Source organism: Theropithecus gelada, chromosome 8 (genome assembly GCF_003255815.1).
Source record: "Theropithecus gelada isolate Dixy chromosome 8, Tgel_1.0, whole genome shotgun sequence".
Classification (NCBI taxonomy): Eukaryota; Metazoa; Chordata; class Mammalia; order Primates; family Cercopithecidae; genus Theropithecus; species Theropithecus gelada.
Window position 1 is genome coordinate 82,791,302 of NC_037676.1, and position 22,300 is coordinate 82,813,601.

General features: G+C 43.5%; 2 pseudogenes; both read right to left on the reverse strand.

The window, feature by feature from the left end:
• Positions 1–9,802: 9,802 nt before the first annotated feature.
• On the reverse strand, positions 9,803–9,981 carry LOC112630917 (annotated as a pseudogene).
• Positions 9,982–18,059: 8,078 nt separating this feature from the next.
• Positions 18,060–20,325, reverse strand: LOC112630176 (annotated as a pseudogene).
• Between the last annotated feature and the right edge of the window lie 1,975 nt (positions 20,326–22,300).

Genomic DNA, 22,300 nt, shown 5'->3' on the forward strand with positions numbered 1-22,300 from the left:
TAAATAATCATGTGAAGCTACATTAAGAATTTGTGCAAAGAATCAGTAATAGTATTAATGTAGGTGGAAGGCAGTATCCCATGTCTTTAAAGACTTTTTTACTTGCTGCTGTTTTTTTTTTTTTTTTTCAGACAAAATCTCACTCTGTCGCCCAGGCTGGAATGCAGTGGCGTCATCTTGGCTCACTGCAACCTCCGCCTCCTGGGTTCGAGCGACTCTTGTGCCTCAGCCTCCCGAGTAGCTGGGACTACAGGCGCCCACCACCTTGCCTGGTTAATTTTTGTATTTTTAGTAGAGACGGGAGTTTCATCATGTTGGTCAGGCTGGTCTACTTGCTTAGTTTCTTAAAACAAATGTACTCTTATCTCTGCCATTTTGCTATATCAAAGTCAGTATAATGATTATCTTTCAAAGCCTTTTTATAATATTGCTATTGCACAGTTTTCGACTCCTTGAATGAAAAAGGCTTGGATAATAACTACTGAGGAACACTTAAAAATACTGATTCTTGAATTTACATGTCTGTCTACTGCCAGAAAAATTGGACAAAAGTGAGAAATTCAATTAATTCGTAAGTTTTTTTTTTTTTTTTTGCCCACACTTAGAATCCATATTATTCTAGATGAGATTTGAGGGAGGTTCTGCTCTTGTGGAATGTGTAGTCAGGGAACAAACTAACTGCTCAGAGATGGTAGGTTTGGGGTCTTTGACCCAACCCTGTTGACTACTATTGGGCAAATCTGGGCAGGTCTTATGCCCTTTCAAAACTTCAGTTTCCTCATCTATCAAATGGCATAATAATAGTACCTGTCTTCTAAGTTTAAGATAATTCAGTAAAATGCAAATGTCTATAAATTGCTTAGAATAGTGCCTGGAATTCAGGGAACCGTCACAAAATGCTACATGTCAACTAGTTGGGAATCTAATTCTAGAAGTCATGCATGTTATGTCAAAATTAGTGAACATTTAGAGTTTTATAGATACACTTACAGTCTACAGAATTTGCTTACATTTTTCATCTTTTCTTTTTGGTCAGCGACAGAGTTGAAACCAGATGGGATATCACACAATTACAAACCCACGAGTTTTCCTGTTACTTTAAGGTAGATGCCTAATTTGGGAGTATGTGGGTAGAAGAAACCAAAAAATGTTCCTTTGGATAATACCTGAAAACAGGGGTTACCGATTTGGATTTTCAGAACAAACAGCAAAACAAAAGCTCGGACTCTATCCACAGAAAGTGTTTTTTAGGGCTTCCAAGGATTCTTTGACCTTTGCTTTAGGAAACATGGACAATCTTACATTTGATTGGTGAATTTTCTGCTGGTGTTTTGTTTTTTTTTAAACCATGTTCCCTGCCTGAAAGCTAAACCTATTTATGGTGAGCGCTGTTTTTTCAATTAGGTTTATTTTCATTTTCCCATAAGCCATGTTAGCTGAGAACTTCCAAAAGTTTATTTTTCTTCTCTTTGCTTTTTATAATGGTTTTTAAAATAAAATATACAGCACTTATCTATAGATTTTCTCTGGAAATACTCATGTCTGAAATAAGCTTTTTTTCCACACCTTTAACACCACGTCATAAGAGCTATTCAAAAATGCCCTTCTGAATGTAATTGTCCATTTCTGTGGCAAACTCTTCGAGAGCAAGGATCGCGTCCGGTTCGCCAGCTTTGTGAAATATCTTGTGCAAGCTGGCGCTTAGCAAACAGTACTTAAGAATGATGATCTGTTTGTGACTCGGCTTCTCCCAAACATTTTCAGCTGGTTATCAGAAAACATTGTTTAAAATTCCAAGCTTAGCATTAGTAATATGTTTTCTCCACGAGGTCCCTGATTTGGGGTGAGGGGTGGACTGAAAACGAAAACCCACATCACCTTTCTAATAGTTGTGTAACGGAAAATATTCTCTGGTGAAAACACTCCAGGCGAAAGCGAGACTTAGCTCGGAATTCCCTCGGCGGCCGGCGCCTCCCCTCCGGGGGCCTGGCTCGCAGCCCGTCGGGACGAGGGTCTGCACGTCCCCGGGGGACTGAGGGCTGCTCTGGGTGAGGATGGGAAGGCGGGTGCCGCTTAGGAGGGGTCCTCTCGCCAAGGGAGAGAGCCCTAGGCCCGCTCCCGGGGCGCTGCTCTTCCCAGGCTGGGGTGGGCGGCAGCGGCAGCAGGACCTCGCTCCCTCCCGGCCGCCCGCAGCCCCGCGCCTCCTCCCAGCGCCCGGTGTCCCACGGGCCTGCGCGGTCCCCGCCCGCTCCGGCTCCCGCGCCTCCCTCCCCCAGGCAGCTGGGGCAGGAATTCAGCTGGAGAATCTGGCCCGGGCACCCAGCCCTGGAGGGCTGGACGGGTTCGCCCGGGGCCGCGCCCTCATCCCGGCTCCTACCCGGCTCTCCGTCCCGCGCTCCTCCCAGCTCTGGCTCCCCCCCTCCTTCCCCTCTCCCGCCGGCGCTCCCCGCCTCTGTTCCTCCCGCTCCCCATCCCGCGCTCCTTCTCCCTGCCCCCATTCACGCCGCCGCCCCCGGTCTTTCTTCCTGCCCCAGCTCCTCCCCTGCGCCCCTTCTCCCTGCTCCCCTTCTCCCTGCTCCCCTCCTCCTCGCCCCTCCTCCCCTGTGCCCCTCCTCCCCTCCTCCCCCGCTCCTCTTCCCGGTTTGCGGAGCTCCCACGCTGTTGCTATGGAGGCGCCCGCGGCTGTTCGCGGCCAGGCGGGAGCTGCCCTGGGGCCCTGGGGACGGAGCAGAGACTCTGCCCAAGGCTCGGGCGCCTCGCCCCATTGGGGCCCAGGAACAAAGCGCGCCCTCCCCCACCCCTGGAGTGCGCTGTGAGACCCTTAGGCGTCCCGGGCCCCCAGGCTTAAGACCACCGCGAATCTGCTCGCCCCCAACCTCTGTGGGCAGGACCCCTGGGGCCGGGGTGACAGCTGCGCTCTACCGCGCTACCTTCCTGGCCCCCCGAAGATCACTCCCGCTCGCCCCATCCCGGAGGTGTCGCTGGGGCCGGAGGACGGCCAGATGGCCACATTTAACAGGACTATCCCTTTTGTTGGGGGCCGAAGCAGCGTCCAGGCCAATTTACATAGGAAAATGGGGTTTGTGTCCCCAATTCAGTGCAGTGCCCCGACAGCTGGTGGCTCTGTCATCATGTCAGGACCCCACAGCATGATGTTTAAAGTGGCTTTATCTGTGCAGATGTGTGAGTGTGAATAGCAATTGACTGGGAACCAGTAGCTACTAGGTCTGGCTTGGAGATACTAAGCATTCACAGAGGAAATTTTATCAGCCTGGTCACCGAATAAGAGCCTGGACGGGAAAAGGCCTGCTGAAGACTTCTGATGCTCTCCTACAGACATTTTAGCTTATCATTTTATTCAGAAGTCTAAAAAGCCAAATTGTTTGGGTCTGAGGAGGGCTTTGAAATCCTTAACTATTTACAGCTTGGTCATTGCTTGTAAAAATTGTGAGGCTGAACATAAAAACGGTTTAAGGAGGACTGCTAAGACTTAAAAAAAAAAAAAAGATGAAAGATCTAATCTAATTCATTTTATTGAACTACTTTGACTCAGCTGGTTTGTATCCAGAACGATAGCCTGTAGTAGGCTGAAAGTTATCATGTGTTTAGTTTGGATTCAGTAGCTTAAACATGTGTACTTAAATTGCTGCATGTTGGAACAGGGAGAAACTTTCTTATTTTATTAGTGAAGAATTTGAGGCTCAGAGAAGTTAAGTGATTTTCCCAAGATCACACAACTCTGTGAAATATGATCTAAATTGTTCAAATCCGTAAAAGACAAAGGAAGAGGACATTTGAAAAGACAGTAGTTTTAGAAGCCCTTGAAAATACCTCCATCAAGAAGCTCTGGATCTGCAAGAGGTGGGGGCTTTTGAATTAAAAAAAAGCAGCAACCACTCTTGCACCTTTCCCCCAGTACGCTGGAGCCACCAACAGGTAACTCCCTAGAAGACAAGGGAGCCAGAGGAATTTTTTTCCTGCACCTTTATACATTCATCATCTTTGGCTGAGACTGTATTGGAACCAATTCTAGCCACTAAAATTTTCTAGAACTGTGCACTGAGACTAGTGACTTTGTTTCCACAGAAGCTATCATTTTGTAACAAAGATGGAAAGTATAATATATGTTTAGGATTTGTAGGCAATGGGAAATTGAAGCTGGACTGGGACTTTCTTAGTCCCCATTTTTAGGTAGGAGGACATAAGGATTCTTATGGAACCCGCATTCACCTTACCACAGGGTAGGGAAGTTAATTTCGAAAGGCTTTTTTTGTTTGTTTTTTGGACAGGGTCTCACTCTGTCCAGGCTGGAGTGCAATGGTTCAGTCATAACTCATTACAGCCTTGAATTCCTGGGCTCAAGTGATCCTTATACCTCAGCCTCCCAAGTACCTAGGACTACAGGTGCTCACCACCACACTGGCTTACTTGGGAAGGGATTGGAGCTCCCCAGAACAACAGCACTACCTACATTTATAATAATTTAAAAGAATCTTTGAAAGATGCTCTCTCTCTTTTTTTTTTTTTTGAGACAGAGTCTCTCTCTGTTCCCCAGGTTGGAGTGCAGCGGCACAATCTTGGCTCACTGCCAGCTCCCCCTCCCGGGTTCACGTCATTCTCCTGCCTCAGCCTCATGAGTAGCTGGTACTACAGGCGCCTGCCACCGCACCTGGCTAATTTTTTGTATTTTTAGTAGAGACGGGGTTTCACCGTGTTAGCCAGGATGGTCTCGATCTCCTGACCTCGTGATCCACCCACCTCAGCCTCCCAAAGTGCTGGGATTACAGGCATGAGCCCAGCCGAAAGATGATCTCTTTACATCAAGAAGTGTATTGGAAGAACTCTGTTGTCCAAATTTCCCAATAGACTTCTATTGGCTAAACCCCCTGCCTTTAACCTTAAGTGAGTTTGTAATAATTTGGGAAAGAATGCCTCTGGGGAAGGTTTTAATTGAGCTGTAGTGAACCACAGGATGCTACATTAAGAAGAGAATATTTGAGTCTCCACACTGCACTTCAAACATGAGAAAGAACAGGGATGTGTAGCTGGATTGGAACTGGAGAACGGTGTTCATTTCTGCTCTGCTTCTCACACCAGAACGCATTAGCATTTTTTTTTTTTTTTTTTTTTTGCCTCATATTTGTTTGGGTCCATGTACTACCTGGATGAGAGTACCAAATACATAGTGGAGACACTAGGTAATGAACATAAGAACCTCTCAATCATTGGAAAGAGAGGTATCTTTACAGTCACTAAAAAAGTGTTATATTTTAAAAATAACTGTATACAAGGAAGGTATTCGAAATTGACCCCAGCATCACCACTACCACGCAGTACCCTCTATCCCCTTCACTGTTTTGTTTTTTTCTTATGAAGCACTTGTACTGGTTAACTACCAAGGTGTAACAAACAGCCCCCAAACTCAATCTCACACAATGACCATTTATAATTTTAGCTCGTGCATCCAGGGTCCACTGGAGGTCAGCAGATCTAGGCTGGGCACATTGGGTGGTTCTGCTTATGCTGGCTGGGCTCATATGTGCATCTGAGAGTCTCCTGGGGCACTGAGTGGGACTGAGGAAGCTTCGCTGAAGCAGCTCTGCTCCGTATCTCTTATCTCGTTGAACCCGCAGACCAGCCTGGGCATGTTCTCACGCAATGGCAAAACAGCAAGAAAGGCCTTGGAGTCATGAAAGCCTCTTGTTTCTCTAGAATAAATAGCCAGGAGCAGGCCTGCTGTCATTTCTACCTCATTCTGTTGGTCAAAGCAGGTCACATGGCCAACCTCAAAGTCAAGGGAAAGGAGAAAAAGCCCCACTCACTGCAGAAAACATGACAAAGGGAATGGAGAGAGGGAGAATGAAGAGTTAGGGCCATTAATGCAATCAACCACAGCACTTGCCACCATCTAATGTACATATTTTGCTTGTGTTTGTTCTCTTGCTGCTGGAATGTAAACTCCCTATTGGTATGGACTTTAGAGGATATATTGCTATATCCCCGACACCCAGAACAGTAGCACATTATAGATGTTTAATAAATATATGGAATGAATCAATTAGGAGGATTACATTAATTATTTTGGCTTATGCAGGAAACCAACACTCCTTAAGATGGCATGTAAGTTTGTGTTAGTTTATCCTAAATTGATTGTATAAATCTTTTAAATTTTATTTTATTTTATTTTTTTAAACAGAGTCTCACTCTGTTGCCCAGGTTGGAGTGCAGTGGCACAGTCTTGGCTCACTGCAACCTCTGCCTGCCAGATTCAAGCAATTCTCATGTCTCAGCCTCCCAAGTAGCTGGGTCTATAGGCATGCACCACCATGCCTGGCTAGTTTTTATGTTAAACGTTTTTAGTAGAGATGGGGTTTTACCACGTTGGCCAGGCTGGTCTCAAACTCCTGACCGCAAGTGATCTGCCTCCCTTGGCCTCCCAAAGTGCTGGGATTACAGGCATGAGCCACCATGCCTGGCTGATGGTATAAGTTTTCTGATTTAAAGATTATTACCCATATTTGTAGAAAGTGCTGGCTATTTAGAATAAACATTTCTTAAACTTAAAACAAGTCTATATTTCAAAATGGTTTAACATTTCCCTAGAACATATAAACAGGTACCGTATAAAAGTAGATTGGTTTCATGGGCAGAAAATTAGAAGTAGGGAGAGGGGGAATTTTACGTATATTTTGGCAGAAAATATATTGCTTCTTCCTATATGGAAATAATACCAATATAATTTCAAGCTTTCAGAATTTGAATCTGAAATATTCTCAAGACTTTTGGATTTGAGCTATTCCAAACAGGTGTGGGATACAGGATATTACTCACCCAAATAACTTTTTTTAGGGTTTTTGGATCCACAGAAATTCACTTATTTCTGTCCTTTTTCTGTCCCACTTTACCTAATCCAGAAGACAGCTCAAAGGAGTTTTCTTTAGGTCATGCTTTCAAAGGGGATTCCTATGCAATGTATGATTTTTTAAAATTGCCTTGGAATTTGAATTTGTGCTGCCATTTTTTGACTGTGACAGATGATGAGGTAGGAGATACAGTAGGCGTTAATGCTCCGTTACGTAAAGGGGAGTTTTGTGTATGTCCATACTTAGCAACAGGCTAATTTGGGACTCCTACGAGACACCCAAGTCTTGAACGCTGGAGTATCTGAAGTTTCAACATGCCAAGTGACTAACTCCTCAGATGGGCATCTTTTACACCCGAAAGCAGGATTCCAGGTGGATGTATTATTTTGGATAAAAGGGGAATCTGGGAAGTTAGGGGCCTGGACACATCCTGAATTCTAGTTCTTTCTCTCTCTCCAGACTACTGAATAGAATCCCCACAAACCATGAGTATTGCAAGTTATACATTTAAAAGGTTATAAACATTTCTCAGAAAGGTTTCATTTACCAATTTACATGAACGTACTTGCCCTATTGTTATTAAGACCCCCAAAAGGGTTTAGTTAGTTTCTTTTAACTTTAGCCCTTTGGACTGGGAGTTTGGAGAGGGTCTTTGGTTCATTCATTCAGCAATCATTCATTGAGGACCTACCGCATGCACCGAGTGCAATTAGACAGAGTCCTTGGCCCTAAGACACTCACAAGTGCCTTAAGATTTACAAGTCAAGGGGCAATTTCAGCACAGGGAGATAAGAACTAGATTGGAAAAAGGGTGCTGTGAAGGTTCAGAGGGAGAGGTGCCTAGGGACATCACGGGACGCAAGGAAAGTAAACTAACATTGGTCGTCGTTTGATGCCTTCGGATTTGCAGAAGTCCTTTTATATTCCTTCTCTCCTCTCATCCTGACACTAGCCCTCCCTGCAGGCCAGGGCAAGGGTATCCTTCCTATGACCCTAATATGCCTGTGTCAGGCTGAAGTGTATACAATCTCAACATTGTACACTTTGTAAGGGATTTAACCTGCATTCACACCTGGGTCTGCTGGTAGAAAGGAGCTTGGTGGATCTTGGGCAGAGAAGCTCCTGGGCTCTGGAGCTGGTGTCAAGGAGATGCCTACCTGCAGTATCAGAATGAAGGTAGGTGGAGCCAGACAGGAGATGCTTGAGGCCTGGAAAGAAAAAGCCAATCAGGACAGAGGTCTAGGATTGGCTGCAAAATGTGTTCTCTGAACAACAAACAAACAACAATAAAGGGAGAACAAAGGAGAAAGAGAAGAAGAAAGACAATAGGGCCCACTGAAGAACAAAATATGTCAGTAAGGTCAATGTGCCAGTAAGGCCAAACTGAAAAATACAGGGAACGGCAAACAGGAGCAAATTATTCATCACCCCAATTCTCATCTGCAAATGGAGATACCTTTCTAACAGAGCAGGTGTGAGGATAAGAGGCAACAGAATTAAAGACTGTGTGGTAATGTCATCTCAGATGCTCAGAAACTGTGACAACTCCTAAATGTAGGTGTGGCTGTTTCACAACACACAATAGAAAGTAAAAAATACTTTTTTTTTTTTTTTCTGGATCAAATTCCAAGGTATGTGTACTCTTTGGGTCTTGGAAGTGAAATTTTGAATATGGAAGCATATCTCTTCTCAGTTAAGTGTGGGTCCCCTGGTCCCACAAGGTTATGTAAGGCCTACAAAGCAGGTACCTACAAAATTAGGATGACAGATTCAATTTCCAAAGTAAGTGATTTTACTGTCTCCTAAGCATAGCAAGAGCTGCAGCTGAACTGAGACTCTGGTTCAGAGTTTGCTCTTGTGCACACCTCGCAGGGGTTGAACATCAATTGGAATGGGTGCCTTTGGTGATCGTCAGCACTATTCACAAACGTTCTGATTCTCTCCTCCCAAGCATGTGGTAGAATTGTACTTTTTGTTCCCTTAAGGCTAAGCATGGGATATCCTTTGGCTGATAAAATGTGTTCATAAGTAATTTGTGTCACGTGTAAGCAGCCTTTAGTTAGGAGCCTGGCCACAGAAGACATGAAGCATTTATTTTTCTAAGATGGAGTCTTGCTGTGTCACCCAGGCTGGAGTGCAGTGGCATGGAGTGCAGAGTTGCAGAGGCTCACTGCAACCTCTGCCTCCTGGGTTCAAGTGATTCTCCTGCCTCAGCCTTCTGAGTAACTGGGACTACATGCGTGCACCCCCATGCCCGGCTAATTTTTTTTTTTTTTTTGAGGTGGAGTCTCGCTCTGTTGCCCAGGCTGGACTGCAGTGGCGCAATCTCGGCTCACTGCAATTTCTGCCTCCCGGGTTCACACCATTCTCCTGCCTCAGCCTCCTGAGTAGCTGGGACTACAGGCGCCTGCCACCACCCCCGGCTAATTTTTTGTATTTTTTAGTAGAGATGGGGTTTCACCGTGTTAGCCAGGATGGTCTCGATCTCCTGACCTCGTTATCCACCTGCCTCGGCCTCCCAAAGTGCTGGGATTACAGGCGTGAGCCACCGGCGCCTGGCCATAATTTTTGTATTTTTAGTAGAGACAAGGTTTCATTATGTTGGCCAGACTGGTCTCGAACTCCTGACCTTAAGTGATGTGCCTGCCTCGGCCTCCCAAAGTGCTGGGATTACAGGGGTGAGCCACCACGCCCAGCCCCCCATGGAGCATTTAGAGATGGAGCCTCTGTCAGCTTGGCTTCCTGGATGACTCAGATGGGCAGACAGCCCCTCACACCTGCATCACACACATAGAAGACACAAGAAGTAAATCTTTTGCCGTGCTTCACTGCTATTATTTCCAGTTGTTTCTGCTGCATAACTTGGCCTATTTTGACTGATACATTTGATATTCTAGAGCCTGTTTTTTTTTGTTTGTTTGTTTGTTTGTTTTTTGTGGGAGGAGTGCACCGTTTTTGGAAGTACTGCAACACCAGGTTGATGAGTCAGGTGAACGGAGCAAGCTCCTATTCCATCTCCTTGCTGCAGAAAATCCACTTAGTATATTGTACTCAGATAGAGGACATATCAGATATTAACTGTAGATATTCACTAAGATACTACACTTGATCTTTTTTTTTTTTTTTTTTTTTTTTTTTGGAGGCGGAGTCTCGCTCTGTTGCCCAGGCTGGAGTGCAGTGGCCGGATCTCAGCTCACTGCAAGCTCCGCCTCCCGGGTTTACGCCATTCTCCTGCCTCAGCCTCCCGAGTAGCTGGGACTACAGGCGCCCGCCACCTCGCCCGGCTAGTTTTTTGTATTTTTAGTAGAGACGGGGTTTCACCATGTTAGCCAGGATGGACTACACTTGATCTTAGCCAAAGGCCAAAAGGCCAAAAACAATGAGCCTTTTTTTTTTTTTTTTTCAATTTAAGGAGGAGAGAGTTTTTGTTAGTTTCTCTTGCTTCTTTTGTTGAGGAAATAGGAGGATAGAAGGGCCAAGAACAGTGGAAGGAGATACATGTGCCTGTTCTCCATTTGGGCCCGCAGTCTAGTATGAAGTCCCAGTGGATAGCCAGCAGCGACAGCAGGAGCAGGCAAACACGGGTGGATTTGTTACAGAACATGCCTGAGACATCACTCTGGAGACTCCCAGAAATGACCAAGGGAGATTTGGGAAGAGTGGCTAAGGTCCTGGTGTTACACTGGAGGTGCTAGGAGCTACTGCCATTTGGAATTAATATTACTGTGACCTTATGTGTTTATATAGGCTCAGGAGGTATGGGGACAGCGAGTCAGATAATAATTCAGCTGCTTTGGTTCATCGAGGCCTGGAGCATGTCTGTGAACGTGTGACAATATACACCTATTGATCTTTCTGATTGACTGTTGGCCTTATGCTCTGTCATTTGTCCATGTAGACTACCTTTATCTGGCAGTATGGATCAGTGTATATTTTCTTTAGCAGTTAAACTGAATGTATAAAGTATTAATTTTGTGAGGAAGAAAACCAAAATGTTTAATTAAAAAGCCAATATAATTTCTAGACTTCATCATGGGACCGATTTTCCTTTTTTTAAAAAAATAAAATAAAATAGTTTTCTTTTTGGGAGAGAGGTGTGAAGTGTTTTGCTAAACTGTATTTACCTTGTCTATAGTAATGACTTTAAGAAAGCCAACAAACTCTCCCAAGGTAGATTTTATAAGGGGTGAAGGATGTTGGAAAGGAAGAAATAATAGAGAAACTGTTATGAAAGCAAAAGTATCTGTGTGATTGCAAATGGTACAAAAAATAGAAACTTTTTTGTTATCATCAAACTTAAGTTGAATTGCGTGAGGTTTTCATTTTAACACCCTGCCACAAAACCACAAATTCAGCTATGCTATCCAGGAAATGTTATTTACAGTTTACCCTCACCTTAGACTCTCTGACCCTTGAAGACACCTTAGAGGATTGGCTGCCCCTTTCTCTCTCCTCTAGTTTATCATCTTTGCCTCTTGTCTTTAGGCAGCAGCGCAGAATTTCCTGGTGACACCTGCTTGTGACCCCAGCTTTGAGAATCCATTAATTCTTCTCCATCTGCTTGGATCGATAGCTAAGGCAACCCTGGGCATCACAGTTTTGTGCACAGTAGAGCCATCCATTTTCCTCTTGAAAAATCATGTAAAAATTGGGAACAACGTCACCATGCAAAATAGAATTTCTTCTTTGGATAGTCAATGGCAAATTACTTTTGTTACTATTACATTTCTTTCAAATATTATAACTTAAAAATGTATAAAGCTCTTTCAAATGATGTAACTCATTTTTTTTACCCCAAAATGGTAAAGTCCAATTGAATATTATTATTCCTCACTTTATTGACTAGGAAACAGTCTTGCTCAAGGTTACCAATTGGTAACAGAAACGGAACTCACACTCGGAACGTCACACTTTTTGGCCATCTTCCCCTTTCTTCATTTAAAGGTCATCATTAAAAAATTAAAGGGTAACATTTTCTACAATATTTTAAAGCTTCAACACTGTTATTTTGCTTCTATACAAAGGAGTAAAGAAAAATTTTTCCACTTCGAGGTAAAGTACGATGGAGTGCTCCTCATGTGTGAACTGCTACATCTCCCTGACAACCAGCTCTCTTTCCCACATTGGCAAAGGAGGCCTGTGCCTCTCTGAACCACCTTCCAAATTCACCCAAAGATCTAGCTGCTGAAAAGAGCATATGTACAAGCAGATAGCTGTGATCTGACAACTTAGGATACAAATATTAATCAAAAGAAAAGTAAATAAATAGTTGCCTGTATGTTACTTCATCCAAACCCTACCTTACTAGTCCCAAAAATAACAGCAGTAAAATATTAGCAGCAACCATTTCCTGAATGTTTACTCTAGAGCCAAGCCAAGCAGGACACTCAGCCCCATGTCCAGCCACTGTCATTTAATCCTCAGTATAAGCCCGCAATGTCAGTGCTATCCTGGCTTTATTTTACTGACGAGGCGCTGAGGCTTACAGAGCTTAGGTAACTTGTCCAGGTTTTACAGCAGGCAAGCAGCTGAGCGACATCTCCATTCACACCATTGACTTTATTCTTGTACAACAGGAAATCTCATTTCATAAAAGAAAAGTTTCCCACAAATAAAATCAAAATTCATCCAACCCAGGAAGAAGCTGAAGAAGTTGAGAGGTCATCTAACAGAGTTCTGCTTTGCTCATTGGAAACTGACTTCAGTGGAGACTTGTCAATCATGTCAATTTTCCTAGAAAATTAATTTGCTTTGCAGCAAAGTCTTAAGACTGTGTGTATTAAATGTTACAGCTAAGCTAGACCCTTCAGCTAGTCACAAACTCTTCAATTTAGAGGGGGAAAACAGTAAATTAAGAGAAAGCAATGGGAAACATTTTTCACTGAAAGAAAAGCAAGCCACATAATATATGATTTTTTTCTAGCTTCAGGGTCTTGACCCTTTGGGGATGTTGAAAGGAATAAATGGATTGATTGAGGAAAGGGAAAAACAGCAACTTGAAAAAGCTTGTGGCAGATTAGATGGTGTTATGATGCCTGCTCGTGACTTCCTCCTGCCAAAATGAGATTCATTAAAGAAAACTCTTAAGTAAATTAAAACTCTGCTCGCCAATACCCTCCCCTCCAGATGTTAACAGCCAACTGTGGTTCGTTTGACGACATGGCTGTGGGTAATCAGTAGAAACATTTCTATTAAGAGGGATGATGAGAAGCACTGGGAAATATTTTATGTACTTTTAACCAAAAATGACCGAACAGCTGACTGATTGATGACTTCTGGTATCAGGAACCCGAGATGCTCTCACTGTGTGAGCAATTGCTCATGAGTTCAGTCTGGCCATTCCCGCACCAACAAGATGCTGTTATTCCCTGACTTATGTCTACGATGAAAAGGTGGCTTAGAGAGCAGCAGCAGGGAGGAACCTTTGGCTCAGACAGTGTCAGGCCCCTTGGTGGATTGTGGCCATTTCTGGACTCATCACCAGGGTAGCGTATGTTCTGGGATACAGCAACAGTTCTTCCTGTGGGTATTTCAGTTTATGGAAAAACGGCAGAAAACAGAACTGCCTATGTCAAATTAGAATCAACTTCCTGTCCTGCTGCGTGTGTGTGTATCAATCCAGCTATCTATCTATCTATCTATCTATCTATCTATCTATCTATCTATCTCTGTCTGTTTACACATCTAACTATCTCTATAATGGAGATATATCTCCATTGGAACAGCAATCAAAGGACACATCTGGTCAGCAGGGTTATTAAATGACACAGTTACTTCCCGGTGTGGTGGGTGGGGGCTTGCACCTGGAAGAAGGCAGCGTAGGTTACACACCTGTTGTCATCTCTTTAATGCTGAAGGGAAGTTTAGAGTGCCCCCTTCTGTCACCTAAATTTCAGAAAATAGGAATGTTGATGTGAGTCAAAGGAGTATTCATTTGCTTGAATGTTTTTTTTTTTTGAAATGGAGTCTTGCTCTGTCGCCCAGACTTGAGTGCAATGGCGCAATCTCGGCTCACTGCAACCTCCACCTCCCGGGTTCAAGCAATTCTCCTGCCTCAGTCTCCTGAGTGGTTGGGATTACAGGTGCATGTCACCACGCCTTGCTAATTTTTGTATTTTTAGTAGAGATGGGGTTTCACCATATTGGTCAGGCTGGTCTTGAACTCCTGACCTCGTGATCTGCCTGCCTTGGCCTCCCAAAGTGCTGGGATTACAGGCGTGAGCCACCATGCTTGGCCTGTGCTTGAATCTTTTACCAGATTGTCAGCTCCTTAAAAACAGGGACTTGTTAGTTATATTTGCAACCTGTCATTGGGTGCTTGGATCATAATAGGAGCATAATAGATATTGTAAACGAATCAATAAATGAATGAGTTTTGGCCTGATTTTGAAATGGAGGAGGTCACCTTTTTCACTTACTTTGAAATGCTATGGTCAGACAGGGTTCAGGGGTGCTTCTTGCCAGAGAAGTGTCCTCCCCTAGAAGACCAAGTGTGTCCAGGGTGTGCACAAGAGGGGAGGAGGAGTGGATGGGCTGCTTTGCTTAGTCTGCTCTGGGTTTTAGGAGAGAAGGAACCCTCACGGAAGAAGGGGCTAATTTGTCCTGAAGCTTACCAGAGGCTGAAGCTCCAATACAGTGTTCTCAGCCGTCACTGAACTTTAAATCTACTGGGAGTATTAAAAAAACAAACCAACCAACCAGGATCCCACCCTAGGCTAATTCAATGAGAACCTGGGGCTGGTGATAATGAAGGGAATTAGGACTTTAAAAAATCTCTAATATGCAGTCAGAATTGGGGGCTGTGGCTCCAGTTCAGTGGCTGTCAGCTCATTGAAATGTCAGAATAACATGTTAAAAATATGTATTAATAGATACTATCCCCCACATCCAGAGGTGGGCGTTAGGGCGTCCAGGTGGGGTTCGTACTTCTGTAATGACACATTTTGAAGACCATCAGGATTGAGACAACTCTTTGGCTTAGGATTTCACGTTTCAATGAGCAATCTAGGGTGCTTGTTAAGAATATAGATTCCTGGGTTTGCCCTAAATTTACTGAATCAGACTTCTGAAGAGAGGAACATGGGAACTGGTAGTTTTAAAAGTGCCATTCTCATGATAAGGGAAACATTACTAGCTTGTGTTTCTTAAAGTGTGGCCCCAGATCAGCAGCATTGGCAGCACCTGGGAACCAGAAACTTTGGGGTGGGACCCAGCAGTCAGCTATTGAACAAGCCCTGCAGGTGATTCTGATGCGCACTCCAGCGGGAGGACCACTGCTCTAGTTCTCTATTTTTCAAGGTATGGGCCCCAGACCAACAGCACTGGTACCACCTGGGAGCTTGTTAAAAATGCAGATTCCTGGCCCCACCCCAGACCCAAGGGGTTAGAATCTACACTTTAAGAGGCTCCCCCGGTGATCTATATGCACACTAAAGTTTGAGAAGCCCTGTTTATACCCCAAATAAATACCACTTTGCTGTGGAAATCAACAAGTGTAAGCTGCTTTAACAGGAAGCAAAATCTAAAATCGATGTTTCCCTTTCAGAACAGAAGTGGCTTTAATTCTAGAGAAACTGTGAAGCAAATCACTTGGAACTCTACTATTAAAACAAATCCTTGCATTGTGTTATTAATTCAACTGAAGTGAAGGATTCAAATACAATTAGATGTAAAGTTCTTTATTTTTTAGACGGAGTCTTGCTCTGTCACCCCACGCTGGAGTTCAGTGGCGCGATCTCAGCTCACTGCAACCTTTGCCTCCTGCGTTCAAGGGATCCTCCCACCTCAGCTTCCCTAGTAGCTGGGATTACAGACGTGCACTACCACACCTGGCTAATTTTTGTATATTTTGTAGAGAGAGGGTTTCTGCATGTTGACCGGGTTGGTCTGGAACTCTTGAGCTCAAGTGACCCACCCGCCTCGGCCTCCCAAAGTTCTGAGATGACAGGCGTGAGCCACCGCTCCTGGGCAAAATTACATGTAAAGTTCTAACCTCTGTCCTGTATTATTTTGTCTTTCCATACTTTCCTAGTTTCATATAGAGTCTGTCAAAGTATTCTACTCCAGAGCCTGACTTTACACCTTTGGAATATAAATTTGTGGCACGCGCACACACACACACACACATCCATTAGATTAGTCAGGGTTCTCCACAGAAACAGAACCAATAGGATATATAGAGAGAGAGGCAGAGGGCAGTGGGGAGGTATTTTAAGGAATTGGCTCACGCAGTTATGGGGGCTGGCAAGTCTAAAATATGCAGGGCAGGGCAGCAGGCTGGAAATTCCAGCGAGAGTTGATGTTGCAGCTCGAGTCTGAAGGCAGAATTCCTTCTCATTAGGGGACCTCAGTGTTTTGCTTTTAAGGCTTTAAACTGATTAGATGAGGCCCACCCATATTATGGAGGGTAATCTGCTTTGTTCACATCTACTGATTTAGAAGTTAATAACTTCTAAAAAACACCTTCATAGAAACATCCAGACTAATGTTTGACCAAACAACTGAGGATGTGGTACAGTGAAGCTGACACATAAAATTAACTCTCTCTCTGTCTTTACACATACACACATATACATGTATATGTTTATAAAACATTTTTTGAATGTTGTAGAAAGTCATAAAATATGCCTATTATCAGAGCTACTGATAATTTCATAAAGTTCATCTATTATTACTCATTCTAAATGGGTTTTTCCTCTGTTTTATTTTCCCTTTCATTTCCCACCTTGCATTAAACTTATGTTCAGACAACATGGCTGGGCGGGTGGCCCATGCCTGTAATCCCAGCACTTTGGGAGGCCAAGGTGGGCAGATCACCTGAGGTCAGGCGTTCGAGACCAGCCTGACCAATATGGTGAAACCCTGTGTCTACTAAAAATAACAAAAATTAGCCGGGCGTGGTGGTGTGTGCCTATAGTCCCAACTACTTGGGAGGCTGAGGCAGGAGAATTGCTCAAAACTGGGAAGTGGAGGTTGCAGTGAGCCGAGATCACACCACTGCGCTCCAGCCTGGGTGACAGAGCAAGACCCCGTCTTATAAAAAAAAAAAAAAAAGGAAAAAGATAAAAAGAAAAAAAAAACAACTTATGTTCAGACAATATAAAATCTTAGGATAACCTATGGCACTCCAGATAGCTGTCACAATTGCTTGTCCTCTCATATCTTTAAATAGCAAATCTGAATTAAGTAAATAATTTTTGACAGTTGCAACTTAAAACACACACAGTGAATCTTATTTTAAACATTGCCCCTGAGGTTTAAGTAAACTTGGCCTGATCCCACAGTTAAAGGCTTGAAGCAGTCAGAAGTTATTTTTACTCTCTTTTCAAATTATCAGCCTACCTTTCTCACTCTTTATTGACCTTGGCGTTTGTGTCCATAAGGGCCATTTAGGTGTGGCCCTTGCTATACAGAATGACAACTCCAGACCAGGCAAAAAAAAAAAAAAAAAAAAGGGACAGCTGTCCTGGAGATAGACGCCAATTAATTTTGAGGCTTTTTTCTTTAGTGCATTATTATTATTATTTTTGAGACAGGGTCTCACTGTCACCCAGGCTGGAGTGCAGTCGCATGATCGGGGCTCACTGCAGCCCTCCTGCCTTAAGCAATCCTCCCGCCTCAGTCTCCCAAGTAGCTGGGACGACAGACACGCACCACCATGCCCAGCTAATTTTTAGTATTTTTATTAGAGATGGAATTTCACCATGTTGGCCAGGCTGGTCTTGAACTCCTAGGCTCAAATGAACCACCCGCCTCAGCCTCCCAAAGTGCTGGGATTACAGGTGTGAGCCACTGCGCTTGGCCAATACATCATCTTTTAAACATAATAAATGATTTCTGTATGGTAGTATAAACGCCATTTGTGTAGGCAAGATTCTGAAGATATTGTGGTTTTGCACGGCCCAAGAAGAGAAAAGGGGGTTAATTTATAAGAGAATTTCTAGGTGTGGACCCAGATAGCTCCTTGGATTTTTGCTTGCATGTGTCTTAATTGTGTCTTAGCTGTGCTTAGCTAAGGCATTTAGCTATGCACGTGAGTCACTTTAGACCTCCACCCAGCTTGAAATTACCGGGTACTAAAAGTCATGCAAATACTCTGGAAATGACAATGATTCCAGAGATGCATTTGGCCACTGTTTGTTTAGGTGGATGATGGTATCAGGTGGGAGTCTCACCTGTGACAGAATCTCATCCAATTTAAGGATAAATGAGGCTTTGATGGAAGGTATCACAGAACTGCTGTGCTGCGAGACTGAGGGCAGCTGCAGACACTTGGGGACGGCTCCTGCATCCTAGGATTGGCTTATCCCTGATCATTCTCTCAGACTCCTCCATAAGGTGGGATGGCTGCTGACCAAGCTGAGGTTACATGAGTATAGCTTAAAATCAAAGAAGTAACAGGATTTCCTATTGGCTCCAGAAGAAACATCTCCCTAGTTGAGTCACAAGCTCATCCCTAGACCATCACAGCAGGCAGGAAGAAGATTCTGTGAGGATTCCAGTCCAGGTCAGTTACCTTGCACGAATTTGTTCCTAGAAAAAGTGGGGACAAAGTTGGGCTGGGAAGATATAAAACGAAAGCTAGTAGAGTTTAAGAATTCGCTTGTTCATGGATTTTAATCGCTCTCTTGGCAGTCTCCTTCTTCTATGAGGAAGTTTCTTGCCCTTCTATAAGAGGTTTTTAGTTTTTGTAGTGTGCCACCAAGGCAGCCATTTTTGCTTATGGCTGATTTTTCATGCTCCATCTTGTATTTATTTCTTTTCCTTGGGGAACTCTTGCTGTTATAGCGAGTGTTCTATTTGGTAAGTATTGGGGTTCTGTTTGGTTATGGTGTAATAACTATCTGGCATATGGTTTCATAATTATTTTTTATTTTTATTTTTTTGAGACGGAGTTTCACTCTTGTTGCCCAGGTTGGAGTGCAGGAGCTCGATCTTGGCTTACTGCAACCTCCCCATCCCGGGTTGAAGTGATTCTCCTGCCTCAGCTTCCTGAGTAGCTGGGATTACAGGCGCCCACCACCATGCCTGGCTAATTTTTTGTATTTTTAGTAGAGACGGGGTTTCACCATATTGGCCAGGTTGGTCTTAAACTCCTGACCTTTGGTGATCCACCCGCCTCGGCCTCCCAAAGTGCTGAGATTACAGGCTTGAGCCACCGTGCCTGGACTTGTAATAATTATTTTTAATAGCTTTGTTGAGTAAGTAGATGTTCTTGTACCAATCTCTTAGACACTTACATTATTTCTAATTTACTCTCTTCCAAATGCGGCAAGATGGGATTTTTTTTTTCCTATTGTAACTTTTTATTCTGTTTTGTTGATGCTTAAGGAAAACAGCTCTGCCCATAACTCACTGTAGCTTGGAGTTATGACACCAACTTGTATTTGGCCAATTAGAAAGAGTCCAAACTGCATTCTTCTTAGAAGGTCTATTCAGTTGATAAATGGCACCTAGCTGATTTTTTTTTTTTTTTTTTGCATATAACCTTTAACAAGAACTCTTAAGTTGCATTGATTATGTCCCAAGAAATAAGGGACTGATGGTAATTCAGATGGGCACCTCTGAAAAGATCATCAGTTTTCTGTCCCATTCCAGCCAGATTTTTTGGAAAACCTTGGGGAAAGACTGAAATTCCCCACCAATCTGAGACTGTATGCAAGTCTTTACAACATTAATTGGAAAAAACAAGAATCCCAACATGGCACCAAATAGACCTCCACAGATAAAATCATTGACCAAATGAGCAGTGTGAGTCATTGCGGTAGGCAGATGCTCCTTAATGGGACCTTGAAGGCCGAAAAACAAGACATTGCTGAGTCCATTCCGGAAAAGAATGGGCACCAAGCCTCAGAAATACTCTCCAATTCCATGACATTTCAGTGCCTTGAAAGCTTGGTAAATGTTGGCAAATTTGTCATGATGCAGCCTCAATAATACTCTCCAATTCCATGACGTTTCAGTGCCTTGAAAGCCTGATAAGTGTTGGTAAGTGTGTCATGATGCTTGTGGTCTTGAAGCAATGTCTGAACTCTTTCCAGTGGAGTGAAGTTGCTTCTGTTGTCCCTGAAAGCACTGCTGCCACACCACGGGTGCAAAACTCTGGAGCACTGACATGCTTGTGGAGAAGGCAGGATAAATCCTCATACAGACCAAACATAAGTGCAAGTGTAGTTGTCTTCTGCATCAATGGGGGAAGGATTCCACGATACAAGTTTCGAAATCCATCCCTTCTCAAATGAAGTTTTACATCACGGGTTTTGATGCTATACAGCTGTTGTCGAAAGAGCACATTCTGAATGGGAAATGTGATTGTGAAATTGTTGAAGGCTGCACAACAGCCACACAAATAATGCTTCATTTCACCAACATTTGTAATATGAGGTGATACATCTTGTTTTGAAGATGTTAGTATTGGTGGCCTCTTTTCATGGGCCTCTGAATCCATCATGTTGCTTAAGAGCTTTCTTTTTCATGAAGGACTTTTTTTTTTTAACCTGTAATATCATCTGAGCCTGGAGTTTGGCACGATGATAGCTTTTTAATAATGTTCCCAATTTCTTCCATTGTTATTCTTCTGTTAGGTTCTCTCTTCCTGAGTCAATTTTGATAACTAGATTTCTGTTCTCCAGGCATCCGTTTCCAAGATGGGATTTTCTTTTACCTTCACGCCCATTTTTTCTTTCCCTTTTCACCTTCAGTGAGAGAAGATATTTTATAGACAGAATAAAGAGAACTGTTAGTAGAATACTTTAAAAATTTGTTGTGAGAGGTAGTCGATGTCAGAAAGAGAAAGGCTTGTTTTTCTGGTAATTGTTCTCCTCTGAAGAATCTCAAAGGCAAATGCTTCCCCCATGAAGCATGGTAAGGACCTGCTACTTCTGTCAGGTTGGAGATGCTTTCACTTTATGGGTAATGCAAAAAGAAACATGTACTCTGGAGGAAAGGGAGAAGAAATATTTTTTTAAAAGACAAAGAAGGAGGGAAAATGTAGAAAAAAAAATTTTGGAAACGTATTCATGGAAGAATCTGGATGGACAGTGAGGGTTTTATGGTTTCATAAAATAGAAACTAGGCTGGGTATGGTGGCTCACACCTATAATCCCAGCATTTTGGAGGCCTAGGTGGAGGGATCACTTGAGCCCAGGGGTTTAAGACCAGCCTGGGCAATGTAGGGAGACCCCTATCTCTACAAAAAATACAAAAATTAGCTGGGCACGATGGTGCATGCCTGTAGTCCCAGCTATTCAAGAGGCTGAGGTGGGAGGATCACTTGAGCTTGGCAGGTTGAGGCTGCAGTGAGCCAAGATCATACTCCTGCCTGGGCAACAGAGAGTGAGACCCTGTCTTAAAAACAAACAAACAAAAAAATAAACCAAATACAGATAACTTAAGTGTTGAAAAAATATGGGGCTGGCCATGGTGGCTCAGGCCTATAATCCCAGAACTTTGGGAGGCCAAGGTGGGAGAATCACTTGAGTCCAGGAGTTTGAGACCAGCTTAGGCAACATAGTGAGACCCCATCTCTACAAAAAATAAAAAAATTAGCCAGGCACAGTGGCTTGTGCCTGTGGTCCCAGCTACTCTGGAGGCTGAGGTGGGAGGATTGCTTGAGCCCAAGGAGGTTGAGGCTGCTGTGAACTATGATCACACCACTGCACTCCAGCCTGGGTGACAAAGTGAGACCCTGTCTCCTCCACCACGAAAAAAAAAAAAAAAAAAAAGGAAAGAAAAAATATGCGTAGGTCACAAGATTTAAAAATAAATGCATGAACTAGACTTAGAGCAGAAATAGAGAAGTTTCAGAGCACCAGGGGGAAGGAACTAATGGCCATTCTCCAGCATTAGACCCTCAGGATAAATTAGCCTCAGTCACTGGTTTAGCTGGGCTTGGCCAGGGGAGGTCAGGGTTCTTGGACAGTCACTTGTAGCCTGTGTACAATGGCAGAGGGGTAATTGTTCAAAGCAAACTCAAGGTGGTGTCACCAGAAGAAAGAGGAATGAATGCTGGCCAGGTAAAAGCAACAGTTGCCCTCTACAATGTCTAGAAGAAAACTGAGGAAATATGTTCACCATCTTCTGGGGGCCATTTGCTTTTGTGATGGGCCAGTAATAGGATTGCTTTATTTCTTGTAGTGCTGTGCTTGAGTACAGGCAAAACTATGGAATTACATGAGTAATGTGGTAATGAGGATCATTTGCATTTGTTTTGTCTTCTTCTGAGTTATTTTCTGGGACAAAATTCTCAGGGATGGAATTCCCAGGTCAAAGGGGATGATTATGTTTATGGCTACACTACTTCAATTCGACATGGAAAATAAATGACAGCGAAGATATTCAAAACAGGGCAAGCAAAAACAAGTGTTGGGCCCTAATTTTGTCAACCATGTTTTGTAAAGGATACAATAAGAGGTATGGAATAATAGTTAAGGTTATGA